Source organism: Pseudophryne corroboree, chromosome 8, assembly GCF_028390025.1.
Source record: "Pseudophryne corroboree isolate aPseCor3 chromosome 8, aPseCor3.hap2, whole genome shotgun sequence".
Lineage (NCBI taxonomy): Eukaryota > Metazoa > Chordata > Amphibia > Anura > Myobatrachidae > Pseudophryne > Pseudophryne corroboree.
Genome location: NC_086451.1, coordinates 193,690,851 through 193,707,363, shown reverse-complemented (window position 1 = coordinate 193,707,363; position 16,513 = coordinate 193,690,851). Strand labels below are relative to the sequence as shown.

At 43.3% G+C, this 16,513-nt stretch overlaps 1 protein-coding gene and 2 pseudogenes across 3 annotated transcripts in view; 2 read left to right on the top strand and 1 right to left on the bottom strand.

The window, feature by feature from the left end:
- The window catches only part of NHSL2 (NHS like 2), a 738,014-nt gene that overhangs the window by 640,472 nt on the left and 81,029 nt on the right, over positions 1-16,513 (bottom strand). The gene's annotated exons all lie outside the window — the stretch shown is intronic.
- Positions 14,697-14,815, top strand: LOC134950116 (5S ribosomal RNA; annotated as a pseudogene).
- Positions 15,078-15,196, top strand: LOC134950025 (5S ribosomal RNA; annotated as a pseudogene).

Below are 16,513 nucleotides of genomic sequence, written 5' to 3'. Positions count from 1 at the left end.
TACTATTCCACCATTCCACATGTTCCATTCCACACTGAAAATCATCATACAGTTTAATTATTGTTATAACCGCCAAATGAAACAATCCAATTGATGAATTGAATTAAAAACACTGGTGTTTGAGAACATTCCAAAATACAAACTGACACTTTAAAAGCAATTATATATATATATATATATATATATATACACATACATACATACACAACAATGGGGGTAATTCCAAGTTGATCGCAGCAGGAAATTTTTTAGCACTGCAGGGGAGGCAGATATAACATTTGCAGAAAGAGTTAGATTTGGGTGGGTTATTTTATTTCTGTGCAGGGTAAATACTGGCTGCTTTATTGTTACACTGCAAATTAGATTGCAGATTGAACACACCACACCCAAATCTAACTCTCTCTGCACATGTTATATCTGCCTCCCCTGCAGTGCACATGGTTTTGCCCAACTGCTAAAAAATTTCCTGCTGCGATCAACTTGGAATTACCCCCAATATCCTTGTCTGCGCACAGATGAAGGCAGCACTGTGGGTGAGATCTTTGTTGTAAGACCTCAAATACACATAGTAAAAACAAAAATTCACAAGTGCGCTATATTCATTGGAAATTAAATCTTCAAATCTTCCAAAATAATGGACCCAATTGGTGCAGACTGTAGATTGAAGACATCTTTGCACAGTTTATTCTCCTGGGATCCTAGAACAGATATCCCCTCACCAGAAAAATCACCCAAACAGAAGGCCACAAGGGCCAATTAGTACCAATTATTGGTTTATTGACACAGTCTGTAACATACACATAAAAAAACGTTGCATGGAAATAAAATTGCTATATATCAGTGAGAGGTATCCAGAACGTGTTGATGGCAAATTAGATCCTCCCTAACCTTAACAAGGTGTGAGTTCATAAAGGGATATATCCAATGAATATAGCGCACTTGGGAATTTTTATATATATATATATATATATACTGATATCCTGATATATATGAGGTGTGAGGTGTTCAGAATAGACTAACAGCTAAAATCACAGAATTTTGGGGGTAATTTTGCTCCTACTGTATTATTCACCCCAATAACATTCATTTCCACTCATTTCCAGTCTATTCTGAACACCTCACACCTCACAATACTGTTTTTAGGCCAAAAGGTTGCACTGAGGTCGCTGGATGACTAAGCTAAGCGACACAAGTGTGCGGCACAAACACCTGGCCCATCTAGGAGTGGCTTGCAGTGTCAGACAGGATGGCAGTTTTAAAAACTAGGCCCCAAAGAGCACATAATGCAAAGACAAAAAGAGGTGCACCGAGGTCACTGGGTGACTAAGATAAGCAACACAAGTGGGTGGCACAAACACCTGGCCCATCTAGGAGTGGCACTGCAGTGTCAGACAGGATGGCAGTTTTAAAAACTAGGCCCCAAAGAGCACATAATGCAAATAAAAAAAAGAGGTGCAACGAGGTAGCTGGATGACTAAGCTAAGCGACACAAGTGAGCGGCACTTGTGATGATGCAACAATGATTGTTTTGTTTGGGCCTCCACCAAAAAATAAGCAATTTATCTCTCCTTGCACAAACTGGCTCTAGAGTGGCAACATGTCATCCTCATCCTCAGATTCCCCCCCCCCCCACCACCACCCCTTTCAGTGCTTACATCCTCATCCTCACAGAGAAATAATATTCAAACAAAACCACATCATTTTGGTGTCAGTGGACTGCTTACGCTATTACCCAAAATGTCTGAACTTGACAACAACTTATGATGAATGCGCTGCAGGTGACGTATAAGGGAGGTATGTTCCTAGGTGGTTAATGTCCTTACCCCTACTTACTATGGATTAACAAAAGCAACAGATGGCTTGACACCTGTTGTCCGTATTTGTGGAGAAATAATTCCACACCGAGGAAGTGGCTTTTTTGGTATTTTGCCCAGGCATGACTATGTGCTTTTTCATCCCATGGCCAACAACTGGTGCCTTATTCAAACAAACCACATCACCATCAGAATTCTCATCGTCAACTTCCTCCGCAGCGCCAGCTACACCCATATCTTCTTCATACTGGTGTACTTCTACAGTGACATCCTCAATATCAATATCAGCAACTGGACTGGCGGTGCTCCTACCAGCACTTGCAGGGGGCATGCAAATGGTGATAGGAGCCTCCTCTTCCCATAAAGTGTTGTGAAGGTCAGGCCAAGACATCGCAACCGCAGACAGTGCCAGCACCCCTGTATTTTCACAACACCCCTGTAATTTTACAGCATACAAGACAGGGCCATTGATTTTCACTGCACCCTAGAATAATTACAGCATACAAGACAGGGCCAGTGTACATTGATTTTCACTGCACCCTAGAATAATTACAGCATACAAGACAGGGCCAGTGTACATTGATTTTCCCTACACCCCTGAATTTGTACAACATACAGGGCCAGTGTAATGTTATTTGAACAGCAACACCCCTATATTTTACAGCATACAGCATTGTGCCTTTTAATTTTTAACAACTGCACACCTGAATGTTTACAACATGCAGGGCCAGCGGCACCCCTATATTTTACAGCATACAGCAGTGTGCTTTTAATTTTTAACAACTGCACCCCTGAATGTTTACAACATAAAGGGCCAGCAGCACCCCAATATTTTACTGCATACAGGAGCAGTGTGCTTTTAATTTTTAACAACTGCACCTCTGAATTTTTACAAAATACAGGGCCAGCAGCACCCCTATATTTTAAAGCATACAGGAGCAGTGTGCTATTCATTTTTAACAACTGCACCCCTGAATTTTTACAACATAAAATGCCAGCAGCACCCCTATATTTTCCAGCATACAGGAGGACAGTGCCCCTGCACCCTGTACAACACAGTGACAGCCAGGACAGCAACACCCATGTACAGCTGCAGCACATGAAACACCAGTGACAGCCAGGACAGCACCCCTAACACAGCACAGGTACACCACAGTGACTGCAGCAGGATCCCTACAGAGCACACGCTAACCCCACCCAACGCCACCACCCACAGAGAGACAGAGGCGTGCCTCCCTCACTCTCCAAGTCTGGAGTGAAAATGGCGGCGACGCGTGGCTGTTTATATGGAATCCAAAACCCACGAGATTCCAACAGCGGGATGATGGCGGTTTGCCTTGTTCTGGTTTCCGAGTCTGGCGGGAAGTCCCGAGTCAGACTCGGATCCGGGCTCGGAGTATGAAGTTCGGGGGAAGGGGGGGGGGGGTTGCAGTTCTCAGGGAACCGAACCCACAGTGGTCACAGTGGGATTTTGAAGTGGGGGTATGGAAAATGCAAAGGGTGTACTGTTGCGTGGGCCTTCGTCGGATAAGGAGGGATGGCCACTCAAAAGGGGGCATGTCTTTAAGAGGACAGGGCGGTGAGGCACATAGGGGTGGTAAGGCACTCCGGGGAAGGTAGTCAGTGACGGGGTGACTGAGGGTGTCAGTTTGTGAAAGTAGGAGACAGATGGTGGCAGGGGAAATCAGGGGGTGACATTGGGAGGCAGTAGGTGACAGGAAGAGGCAGAAGGTGACAGCAGAAGGCAGAATTATCCGTTATATATAGACTGCGTGTCAGTCCTCTCCTGCCCTGCAGAGCATCAGTGCTCACCTGCCCTGCAGAGCATCACTCCTCGCACTGCCCTGCAGAGCATCACTCTTCTCACTGCTCTGCAGAACCTCTCTCTACCCCAACCCTGCAGAGGATCACTTTTCACCCTACCCTGCAGCATCAGTCTTCCTCTGCCCTGCAAAGCATCCCTCCTCACAATGCCCTGCAGAGCATCACTCATCCCCCAACCCTGCCGAGCATCACTTTTCATCCAACCCTGCAAAACATCAGTCCTCCCCTGCCCTGCGGAGCATCAGTCCTTCTCTACCCTGCAGAACATCACTCCTCCTTCTCCAGCATTACTCCTCCTCATACCTAGCAGAGCATCAGTCCTCCTCCTATCCTGCACTGGCAGACAGCCTCGAGTTAAGCGGGATGTGGTGTTACACAGGCAGGCGCAGCGCAGCCATCTTACCTTCGCAGCAGCCGCGCGTGACATCACGTGGCCACGCCCCGCAACACTGCATTGCCGCCCCCGGCTGCCCTGCGAAAGCCTCTGCCTGTTAATCAGGCAGAGGCGTTCGCACCAATGCTATTTGATTACATTGGCCAACCCATGCATATGCAAAATGGTCCCTGCACATGCGCACTAGCCTGAAAATTGGCCAGATGCTATCACATCTCAGTAGCAAATGCTACAGGGCCCCTTTTTCAGGACAGTGGGAATATGTGAGATGAATAAAACATTGGTTATCTCTTTGGGCAGAATTCAAATCCCCCTCCCCTCCTGTCCACGATCGCACCCGCCAGCGGCTATTCAAATGTTTCTGCTGATGGATGCGATATCATCATTTCAGTTCCATTTGGGCACCAAAATAATCGTTATGGTAGAATTACCGTTGATAACTCTATTTCTCTTAAGTCCACAGGATCCACAGGATAACATTAGGATATGAGGTAGCGACAGCGGATTGGCACCAAACTATCAAAGCTTTTGGCCTCCCAGAATGCAACAGGCCCGTCCCTATATCCCCACCTCCTGGCTCAGGCAAATCAGTTGTTTTCCAAAGCTCAAGGCAGGAGCATCATAGAGAGCCCTAATCAGGTGAGAAGAACACACATGCACACCATTCCGTACAAAAAGGAAGAGATTAGCGAGTGAAAGGATCCTCAAATTAGGTGCGTCAGGGTGAGATCCCTATGGCTCCTGTGGACTTAGGAGAAATACAGTTATCAACGGTAAGTTCTTACCATAACGAATATTTCTCCTGCAGGGTCCACAGGTTATCCACAGGATAACATTGGGATGTCCCAAAGCAATTTAGTGGTGGGGACGCTCCTGATTGGACAGGAGAATCCTTTGCCTGAATTCAGCATCCTGGGAGGCAAAAGTATCAAAGGCATAATGTCTAATGAATGTGTTAATGGAAGACCATGTGACTGCCTTATATAACTGTTTTGCTGTAGCATTATGTTGTGCTGCCCATGATAGACCTACAGTACCAGTCAAAAGTTTGGACACACTTTCTCATTCATTTGAATGAGAAAGTGTGTCCAAATTTTTGACTGGTACTGTACCTTATGAGTACAGTGAGCAGAGACAGTACCCGGAACAGGGAGATCAGCTTGAGAATATGCTTCTGAAATCGTCATCCGAAGCCACCTCGCCAGAAAAAATGTTTTTTAGAAAACCATCAACTCTCCTATCCGTGACATCATTTAATGATGTAGAAGGCAGAGGTAATGTAGATTTTCGGATGACATGCGTATCTACATTGGGAGCCACCTCCCTCTTTAAACAGTCCCCAGTCGGAAGAGGATAATTGGAATTCCATTTACTGGACGTAACCCAAGCCTCTTGCATAATTTCCGTCAGCTGTTCTGACCCAGGAAACTCAGTCCTAACTGTTTTGAGACGTTTAAACAAAGGCGCCTTAGATTTTAACAGAGGCTCTGCTGATTCTTCTAAGGATAGAATGGCTTTCATCGCATTAATTAACTCAGATACTGTATGTCCACTGAGCTGAGACCTTCCTCCTCATTTCCGTATGCAGAACCAGAGTGTAATGAGTTTTCATCCTCCGATGAATCCTCATCTGAAACATGTGTAGACTGTGAAGATGTTGAGTTATGTCTATGTGATTTACTTACCACCGTCCTTTCAGCCTGTTTTTGTTGAGAGGCTGCCGCTTCCCCTGCTGGATGTAATAAACCCCAGGTGGAATGCTGCATGTAAGGGTTAATAATGTAACCTATCCCTGGTACAGAAGTTGGCATTATCCGCTCAGCTATACTGGACAATGTCTGTGAGGGATCCACTTGCACCTGTGTCTGCCGTGGATTTTTCAGGAGACTTCGTTGAAAGCTAAAACAATTTACACACAAACCATTCTGAACCAGATCCTGAGAGGTTAACCCAGCTTTGCAAGACAAACATGAAATGAGTGTTGGTGCTGCTGTGAGTGTATTTTCCTCACACTTGCTGCTCTTTGACATGATCAATAATCACACACTTGTACAGTGTAACTACACAATTTGTGACTGTAATCACTTTAAATTTTGTTAAAGTGACATACAATCAGACCCTACCCTGCTTTGCACCAGCATTGAGAATCGGAATAGACAGAAAAACTGACAGAATTATAGTAAACTCAGCAATCACACTAGCAATCAGTTACAGGTTATACATTAGTATAATAAGCAATATGAGCACATAATCAACTACAGATACATTTCAAGTATGTAGTGGAAACATATTACTGCATTACTTTATATAGGATTTAACCATATTCAGTTGCACAGTGAAAGAATACAACAGTAATAATTATCAGACTTATATGCATCAGGCACTTATCCAACTATTCGTATTTAAAGGTAGACAGAGACTTAGGGCTGTATTACCCATGCCAAGTAGAGTGGGATACAGGGAGACTCACCCCGCTTCCAGGATCGATCAATATGTTAGCAAACTCTCCCCATGAACCTACAGTGAACACAGATGCGTAAGTGAACACTGACGCACCAGCCACACAGCCACCTATGCTGCGACTGGGTCCCCTTAGATACACAGCATCTCAGATGGAAGCAGGAAATCAGTTCATGGCAGGAGACTCGGAGGAAACTGGTCATGAACCGGGGGGAGGGGCGACCAGGGGACCGTCTTGCTCCCCACTGCTGACATCAACCCTAGGGATCGCGGTCTCATACTACCCCTGGAGTCTATGATCCTTAGGGTCTAGCACTGGTGCACCCTAGGTGGCAGCCACGTCAGCGACTGTTTGGTGTCTCCTCCCAAAACAGTACAGCTGTGTCCGTGTTCCCCCTCTAAATGGAATCGATGCCTTACCTTCTCCCCGTGCTCCGGCCACAGACGGGTAACGTCTGCTGGACTTGCTAGTGCATCCGACAGAGACGCCCACCGAAACAGTACTGTACTCGTGGGTAAGCGATATCGCAACACTACGGGGAGTTGTTGGAGCGACTCTTTCTAAGGTACATATAAGACGCTTTTTAGAAAGGTTACTCCAAAAAATAGTAAGACTATAAAAATAAAATAAAAAAGCTTATGGGCGCTAAAAAACAGCAGCCCTCTTTACCATGGTCCGGCTCCTGCCGCACCAAACAAAAAACTGATTTGCCTGAGGAAGGAGGCTGGTATATATGGACGGGTCTGTTGCATGCTGGAAGGCCGAAAGCTTTGACCGTTTGGTGCAATCCGCTGTTGCGTCATCATATCCCAATGTTATCCTGTGGATAACCTGTGGACCCTGCCGGAGAAATCATATGTAACATATTGGCAGAGATTTATAAATTGGTGATCTATATATATAGTAACATAGTTAATGAGGGTGAAAAAAGACAAGTTGTCCATCAAGTTCAACCTGTATTATATTTTCTACACTATTCTGTATGTATGTACAGTAACTCTAGTTTAACTATAATATGACCCAGATGATGTTATGTTTATAGTCTAATTGACAGCTATAATCCATGCTGTTACTAAAATTCATTCATTTTAAATGCATTTTAAATGCTATATCCTTGGATATCTTTTTCAGTTAGAAATTTATCTAACCCATTTTTAAACATATTGACTGACTCCACCATTACTGCCTTCTCTGGCAGAAACTTCCAAATCCTTAAAGTTTTTACTGTGAAGAACCCTTCCTTCGCTGGGTATGAAATTTCTTCTCCTCTAACCTCAGAGGGTGTCCGCGAGTCCTGTGTAGAGATCTCTCAATAAACAAATTGCCTGATAGCTCCATGTATTGTCCCTTTATATATCTGTAAATATCAATCATATCTCCTCTTAGGGAATACATACGTGATCTCGTTGGCGGCATCTCGCCTGGCAGAATGCCAGCAGCGGGGCAAGTCCCCTTGTTGGCTCGGTGGCGAGCTGATCTCGCCACGGGTTGTATTCCCACTCTATGAGTGTTGTGGACACCCATGAGTGGAAATAGCCCCTGTGCGCCGGTATTCTGGCTGGCGGCATTGCCGGCGTCGGCATGCTGACCACCGGGATCCCGAAAGCCGGCAAATTTAACAGATCCTCCCTCATAGACGCCTCTCTTCTAGTGTAAACATATCTAACCTAGTAAGCCCTTCCTCCTAATCTAGTTCCTCTGACTTCTTTATCAATTTTGTAGCTCGCCTCTGAACCCTTTCAAGTTCCAAGATATCTTTTTGTACAGCGAGGTGCTCAGAACTCTACACAATATTCAAGATGCGGCCGTACCAATGACTTATACAGAGGGAGGATTACACTCTCAGCAATGTAGTTAGGTGACCAGCGGACACATTACTGACGGCTACATCCCGCCCCCCTCTAACTCCCAACAGTCGGCATGCCGACTAGCAGAGACTACGCTGCAATCGCCCCACCTCCCCTCCACCCCCGCCGGCATTCTGCTGTCGGGATCCTGCAGGCCACGGGCGGTATTCTGACCGCCGGGATCCCCAGTGCTGGTAACACCTACCCAACCCCACTCTCATCCCTTGTCTCAATTCCCTACTATATGCATGCTAATATAGTAATATAGTAATATATATATATATATATATATATATTTATTTATTTATTCTGTAGCTAATTGTGATGCAAATACATTTCTGTACAGGGCAGTACAGTACAATGTTTCCCATCTGGAGAACAGAGGTAAACTTTAATACGTTTAGAAATTTGGATTAGAAAGTGATTACTACTGAGGATGGAAGTGCATTCCCTACTTAAACCCTTCTTGCTGGCTTTCTACATTTGTATCTGTGATTTTTCCTGTATGGGCGTGAAGAGCCCAGTCTATAATCTGTAATGTTTAGAATCCTCTTTAATCCATTGCTAACAGATAAAATCAGATTACCGTTAGTTTTAAACTCCAGTTAGATCAGTATGGAATATAGGGGGTCATTCCAAGTTAGTGAAAAATGTTCGCAGCGCAGCGATTAAGTGAAAAAGCGGCACTTCTGCGCATGCATATGCGGCGCAGTGTGCACGCATGACGTACTTTCACAACGGCCAATGTATTTTTACACAAGGTCTAGCGACGCTTTTCAGTCGCAATGGCAGCCGCAGAGTGATTGACATGAAGTGGGCATTTCTGGGTGTCAACTGGCCGTTTTCAGGGAGTGTTTGAAAAAACACAGGCGTGCCAGGAAAAATGCAGGCATGGCTGGCCGAACGCAGGGCGTGTTTGTGACGTCAAATCCGGAACTGAACAGTCTGAAGTGATCGCAAGCGCTGAGTAGGTCTGGAGCTACTCTGAAACTACACAATTTATTTTGTAGCCGCTCTGCGATCCTTTCGTTTGCACTTCTGCTAAGCTAAAATACACTCCCAGAGGGCGGCGGCTTAGCGTTTGCATGGCTGCTAAAAACTGCTAGCGAGCGATCAACTCTGAATGACCCCCATAGTCTTCAGACGTTCCTCTAAAGAGGAAGTGTCCGTTATTCCTAACTCTCAGTAGCAGAGTGGTACAATGTCACTGGAATTTATGCTGTCAGTTCTGGTTTGACCAGTTGCGGCTCCTTACTTGTGTGGCGGAGGGTTCTGTAAATGTGCGATATTGCGGTCATTAACCTGGACAGCTTCTAGGGATTGCACTGTCTGCAGCCCCTCTCTGGCTGTGATTAGCAGGGAGCGTTTCCAATGGAAAACCACTGCTACTGCCAGTGCAGTCACTGGGGAGGAAGAATGGTTTGATGCAGCTTTCCCAAAGGGAAACTGGTCTTTAATAGGGACCTATAGATACCCAGCATGTTGTGGCCCTTCGGGTGAGCACCAGATGTGACTATAAGAAGGATGGAAGAGAAACATGAGAAGGTTTAAGACACACAGATGCAGCTGTGTGCATAAAGGTATAGGAAACAGTAAAGAAGGAGATAGACTAAGATGTAAGATGCAGAGTAACAAGACTGAGGGCGGGATTTACTAATGGGAAAATGCAAAAACCCTGAACACTACCATTTTCAGACTTTGCCCTCATTTCCCATATGTACTAAGCCCATACTTGCCGATATTGTGGCTGAGGAGGCCATCTCGGCGGGGCGTGGTACAGCATACTGGGGGCGTGGCCATGGGTGCTACTGCTGGGTAGGGCTGATATTATAGGCTTTGAGGCAATGGGACAGAGCCCCGATGACGCGAATCATGTCTTCAGCTCCCCTCGGCTGCGTGAGGATGTAAGTGGTGGCAGGGGTTTGCCGGCAGTTTGTGGCAGGCAGGGAGACTTGCCCATGCTTCCGGGAGGGCGGAAGCGCCACATGATTTTCGGGAGCCCCCCGGCCATTTCGGGAGAGTAGGCAAGTATGACTAAGCCCCTCAATCCTGGGCTTGTATGCAGTGGGTAAAATCATCTAATCATCTTTTGCTGGCATTACCCTATAGAAGCCTATGGGCTTCTTTTTCTGCATTCTGCCAAGAGAGATCCAATCAAATCCCTCCCAGCACACCCCCCCCCCCCATATAGAGGGACTCCCGAGGCCAAAACCCGGAAGTGCAGTGAGCGCAGAATACAGCTCTTATCGAGACAGCTGTCATTTGCGTTACTAATAACATATGTAAGTACATCTGCGATTAGTATAGATCAGTGCCGTAACTAGACATTTTAGCACGGTGTGCAAGAAACAGCATTAGCGCCCCCCTCCCATATCGAAAATAGGGCCAGTGCACGCAGTAGTCGTCATTATTCAAATAACACTGCACAGTAGCGCCATTTACACACATTACACCAGGTAGAGCCCTGTCACACATTACACCAGGTAGAGCCCTTGTCACACATTACGCCAGGTATAGGCCCTGTCACACATTATGTCAGGTGGAGTCTCCTTTTACACATTATGGTTGACAGAGCACCCTTTTACACATTACGGCAGGTAGAATCCCCTTTTACACATTACGGCAAGTAGAGTATCCTTTTACACATCACGGCAGGCAAAGTCCCCTTTTACACATTACGGCAGGTAGAGTCCCCTTTTACACATTACGGCAGGTAGAGCCCATAGACACAGTACGCACCTAGTTACGGCCTATATATATATTTATTTGTAAATGGATAGTGAGGTAGTAAAAGCGACCAATGGTGCTAAAACTATAGCAAAGCTGGGCAGTTATATAAAAAATATATACAAGTTTATTACAATATATAGCACTAAAACAAAACGGAGTATAAAAATGTACAAGTTAGTAGAATAAAATGACATACACAAAAGATGGTATAAAACGCATAAAAAGCTGAATAGCATAGAAAAGGACATAAGATATAAAATATACAGGAATAAAAAAAAGTTTAAAAACATTCAAAAAGAGAGGAGTGAAGCATCTTAACTTTTAGTGAATGAGGTTAGATCAAGGCAGCACCCAACGCGATTCGTCCTATCTTGACTTCATCAAGGGGTGATTTGAGACTAGAGACAGACCATATATATATATACTCATCCTGAGGGAGAAGTGATATATACATCACTTCCTGTAATTAATTAATTGAAGTGATCATAAATGTCCAAAATACAGGTATAATACAAAACTATTGTGATTATATTAATAGGGATATCAAATATTACAAACATAATCTAAAAAGTGCAGTACAGCGTTTGTAAATCATGAAAAAAGTACGGAGCCGCGGACTTCCTGTCCGGGCAGTGTATGACATCATATCTGCCCCACATCCGGTATCCTTCTCCCCAAAGTGCGCATGCGTTGGTTCTGTGTGGCGGAACGTGTTCAAGCTGCTATCACGTGTCTTCGATGCGGCTGGCAAGTTCATGTAATGTCTATACTAGGGTTGATAAGAACGGAGTCCTCTGGCAGCCATTTTCCATTAGAACGAAGTCCTCAATACTCAGTGTTTGCGGTGGCCATGTTTTCGAAGTCCAAATAAACCATTTAAGGAAATTCCTTGATGGTTGCTTTTTACTTGGATTCAGTTCTTTGCCCAGTCTTTGTCCAGCTCCATATCGTGTTTTAAATATGTAAAAGATGGGAAATAAAACTAATAAGAAGGTGGGATCAAGGGTCATACTAACTCTATTTATGTTCATCAGATACACTAGATGTCCTGGCTGGTCTATTAATCTTAATATATAATAATATGAAGCCTTAGATTGATATAGTGAAGTTGCCAATATGTATATAAAAAATCATGTATGCTAGGTAGACCGATTTTTACTGCAGTTAAGATAATTCAAAAAATTATAGTGGTCACTATAAGAGAGTAAGAGAAAAGAAGGAGACCATGCTTCATAGTCTCCATTGGGATGTGAATCCCAAAAGTATACATTTGATATGAAAACTATTTATAGGAGGGGGAGGATACCAAAAAAGAAAGAGCGAGAGAGACCAGGGTTCGAAGATTAGGTACGTATATACACACGTGGGGGTAGGAGGGAAAAGCCTGTTCAAAAGACGAAACCTACAGTAGAACCCCCAACATCAATAGCTATCTTCAACCTCTCAAACCACACGCTGACCAATCATGAAACTACGCTGCTAAACAAAGGTCTATCATTTGCACCTACAAAGGGAATGAACAAGTTTGATGTCTTTATAGACTTGAATAAATTCATACGGAAGATCACCCTTAAACGCCATTTTCTCAAAAAAGAAGATGCAGTGATACAAAATTACGAACAATCCAAATCTGGTCTAAAACCCACTTCTAAGTTTTATCCCCTAGAATCCAAGGGACACAATGTGGGCCTGTTCTATGAACTAGTAAAGAAGGACCTCTGTGATGCTAACATTACATCAATTAAGGAGAGAAACCTTACAAATAGGGAGACGGAAGCCATCAAACGACTACAGTAAAATAAGATTATACCACTGCCCGATGACCCTAAGGAAACCTTTGTGGAAGAATTAAGAATAATGCTTTTAAAGTGTTTTAGACGTGACATAATTACTAAAGAGGAGTATCAGTATCTTTTAAATTCCAACCCCATCACCCCCATTTTTTATTTCCTCCCTAAAATACACAAATCCCTGGACAATCCCCCAGGTAGACCCATAGTGGCAGGGATTTATTCCCTGACCTCACATCTTTCAGAGTATGTGGACATATTCCTGAGAAAGTATGTGATGGAATTGCCAGCTTACCTGAAGGACACTACATCGGTCTTAAACTTAATGGAGACATTCCAGTGGAAGGACACATATAGATGGATCACAATAGACGTGCAATCTTTATACACCTGCATAGAGCATGAGAAGGGGATTGAGGCTTGTAATGAATTTCTCAGCAAAGACCATCTAATCACAGAGGATCATAGACTTTTCATATGTGAACTTATGAACTCTATATTGAAGCATAACTATTTTAAGTTTTTAGATGGGTTTTACCTCCAGACCTGTGAAACAGCGATGGGCACCATCTTTGTACCCAGCTTTGCTAATCTTTTTATGGGACAATGGGAGAATAAGTATGTTTTTACGAGTAACCCGTACCAGCATATCATTTTTTATAAAAGCTACATTGATGATATTTTAATTGTGTGGGAAGGAGATCAGCCAAGTTTTAAAGAATTTTTAACGTACATTTCGGATAATACTATGAACCTCAGCTTTGCGGCCACAGATGATACCGATAGAATTGAGTTCCTAGACCTGGTTTTAACGCATTCAGATAAGGAAATCATCACGAGCAATTTCATCAAGAAGGTAGATATGAATAGCTATGTGCACTATAGGAGCAATCACCGGCAACAGTGGAAGGACAACATTCCATTTTCTCAGTCCAACAGAATAGCACGTAACTGCAAAATTAGTGAAGACAGAGATCTACAACTCGAAGTATATAAAGAAAGATTCAAGGAAAAGGGGTACCCGACACAACTTTTGGATGGAGCTACTATCAGAACAAAAGGTTTGGAAAGAGGAGAACTTCTAAAATACAAATCCAAGGAAAATAAAGAGGACACAGTCAAATTCATTACCACATACAGCAGGCACGAGAACCTCATCAAACAAACACTTAAAAAACACTGGCACATATTGCTAATGGACCCCATCTTGAAGGACTACCTCACTAAGGAACCAAAATTGGTCTTTCAGAAATCTCAAAGCCTAAAGGACCTTGTGGCACCTAGCATGGTAAGGAATCCTGAAGCAAGGAACACCGTGCCTAAATGTGTGGGTAGTTTTAAATGTGGTAAATGCAATATTTGCAGATATCTTCATCAGAATAGGAAATCTTTTTACAACACTAACACCAATAAAGAGTATCGGACCAAAGTTTATTAACTGCAACACATCATCAGTGATCTATCTCCTGGAATGCCTGTGCAAAATGAAGTACATTGGCAAAACTAAGGGGGCATTGAAACTTCGCATTCAAGAGCACATCAGGAACATAAGGAACAAAGTTCTAACACATGCAGTATCAAGACACTTTCACCAGTGCCACAACTCAGATCAAGAGGCATTAACATACAAAGGCATCGAACTGGTATCTCTGGGATACAGAGGAGGAGATCTCTCCAACCTCCTTTCTAGGAGTGAGATGTTCTGGATCTACAAATTGAACACCCTTCATCCAGATGGCTTCAATGAAGGATATGAGATAGCACCCTTCTTGTAATGTAAGCCCTTTCTTCTATTAGCTCCATTCACCCTTCACTTGAACCGGATCTCTGTCTTATTATTACAGCCATACCACACTGGACATGCCCATTTCCGGCCGAACTTGGAAGCGAAGCAGTGTTGCGCCTGGCCAGTACCTGGTTGGGGACCCCCCAGGGGAGACCAGGTGCTGTAATTAAAATGGACGTTATAGAGAATTCAACTCCGGAATTACCCTATCTAAAGTTCCTCCCTTCTTTGATCCGTAATTGCGTCCTTTCGTTATTCTGATATCTTTGTAAAATACGTATACTTTTCCTCGGCACTCTGGCCTCTAGATACATATACTGTTTTCTAAATCTGTCATATCCCTTAAGAATTTAAGTATCCAGGCCTGGATACTAATTCTATTCTCTGTATATACGGACACTTATGGGCCTCTGTCCATGATTCCACACTATTATTACAGTCATACCACCTTGGGGACCCCCAATGCCGTCTGATCTTGGAAGCTAAGCAAGGTTGGGCTCGGCTAGTACAAAGATGGGAGTCCTCCTCGGAAGAATGGGTGTTGTAAATCTTTAGATGCTGGGAGAGAATTGGAGGAATGCTCTCATAATTGTGTGTATATACGTACCTAATCTTCGAACCCTGGTCTCTCTCGCTCTTTCTTTTTTGGTATCCTCCCCCTCCTATAAATAGTTTTCATATCAAATGTATACTTTTGGGATTCACATCCCAATGGAGACTATGAAGCATGGTCTCCTTCTTTTCTCTTACTCTCTTATAGTGACCACTATCATTTTTGAATTATCTTAACTGCAGTAAAAATCGGTCTACCTAGCATACATGATTTTTTATATACATATTGGCAACTTCACTATATCAATCTAAGGCTTCATATTATTATATATTAAGATTAATAGACCAGCCAGGACATCTAGTGTATCTGATGAACCTAAATAGAGTTAGTATGACCCTTGATCCCACCTTCTTATTAGTTTTATTTCCCATCTTTTACATATTTAAAACTCGATATGGAGCTGGACAAAGACTGGGCAAAGAACTGAATCCAAGTAAAAAGCAACCATCAGGGAATTTCCTTAAATGGTTTATTTGGACTTCGAAAACATGGCCGCCGCAAATACTGAGTATTGAGGACTTCGTTCTAATGGAAAATGGCCGCCGGAGGACTCCGTTCTTATCAACCCTAGTATAGACATTACATGATCTTGCCAGCCGCATCGAAGACACGTGATAGCAGCTTGAACACGTTCCGCCACACAGAACCAACGCATACGCACTTTGGGGATAAGAATACCGGATGTGGGGCGGATATGATGTCATACACTGCCCGGACAGGAAGTCCGTGGCTCTGTACTTTTTTCATGATTTACAAACGCTGTACTGCATTTTTTAGATTATGTTTGTAATATTTGATATCCCTATTAATATAATCACAATAGTTTTGTATTATACCTGTATTTTGGACATTTATGATCACTTCAATTAATTAATTACAGGAAGTGATGTATACATCACTTCCCCCTCAGGATGAGTATATATATATATATATATATATATATATATATATATGGTCTGTCTCTAGTCTCAAATCACCCTTTGATGAATTCCAGATAGGAGGAAATGCGTTGGGTGCTGCCTTGATCTAACCTCATTCACTAAAAGTTAAGATACTTCACTCCTCTCTTGTTTTTAACTTTTTTTTTATCCCTGTATATTTTATATCTTATGTCCTTTTCTATGCTTTTCAGCTTCTTATGCGTTTTATACCATCTTTTGTGTATGTCATTTTATTCTAATAACTTGTACATTTTTATACTCAGTTTTGTTTTAGTGCTATATATTGTAATAAACTTGTATATTTTTTTTATAT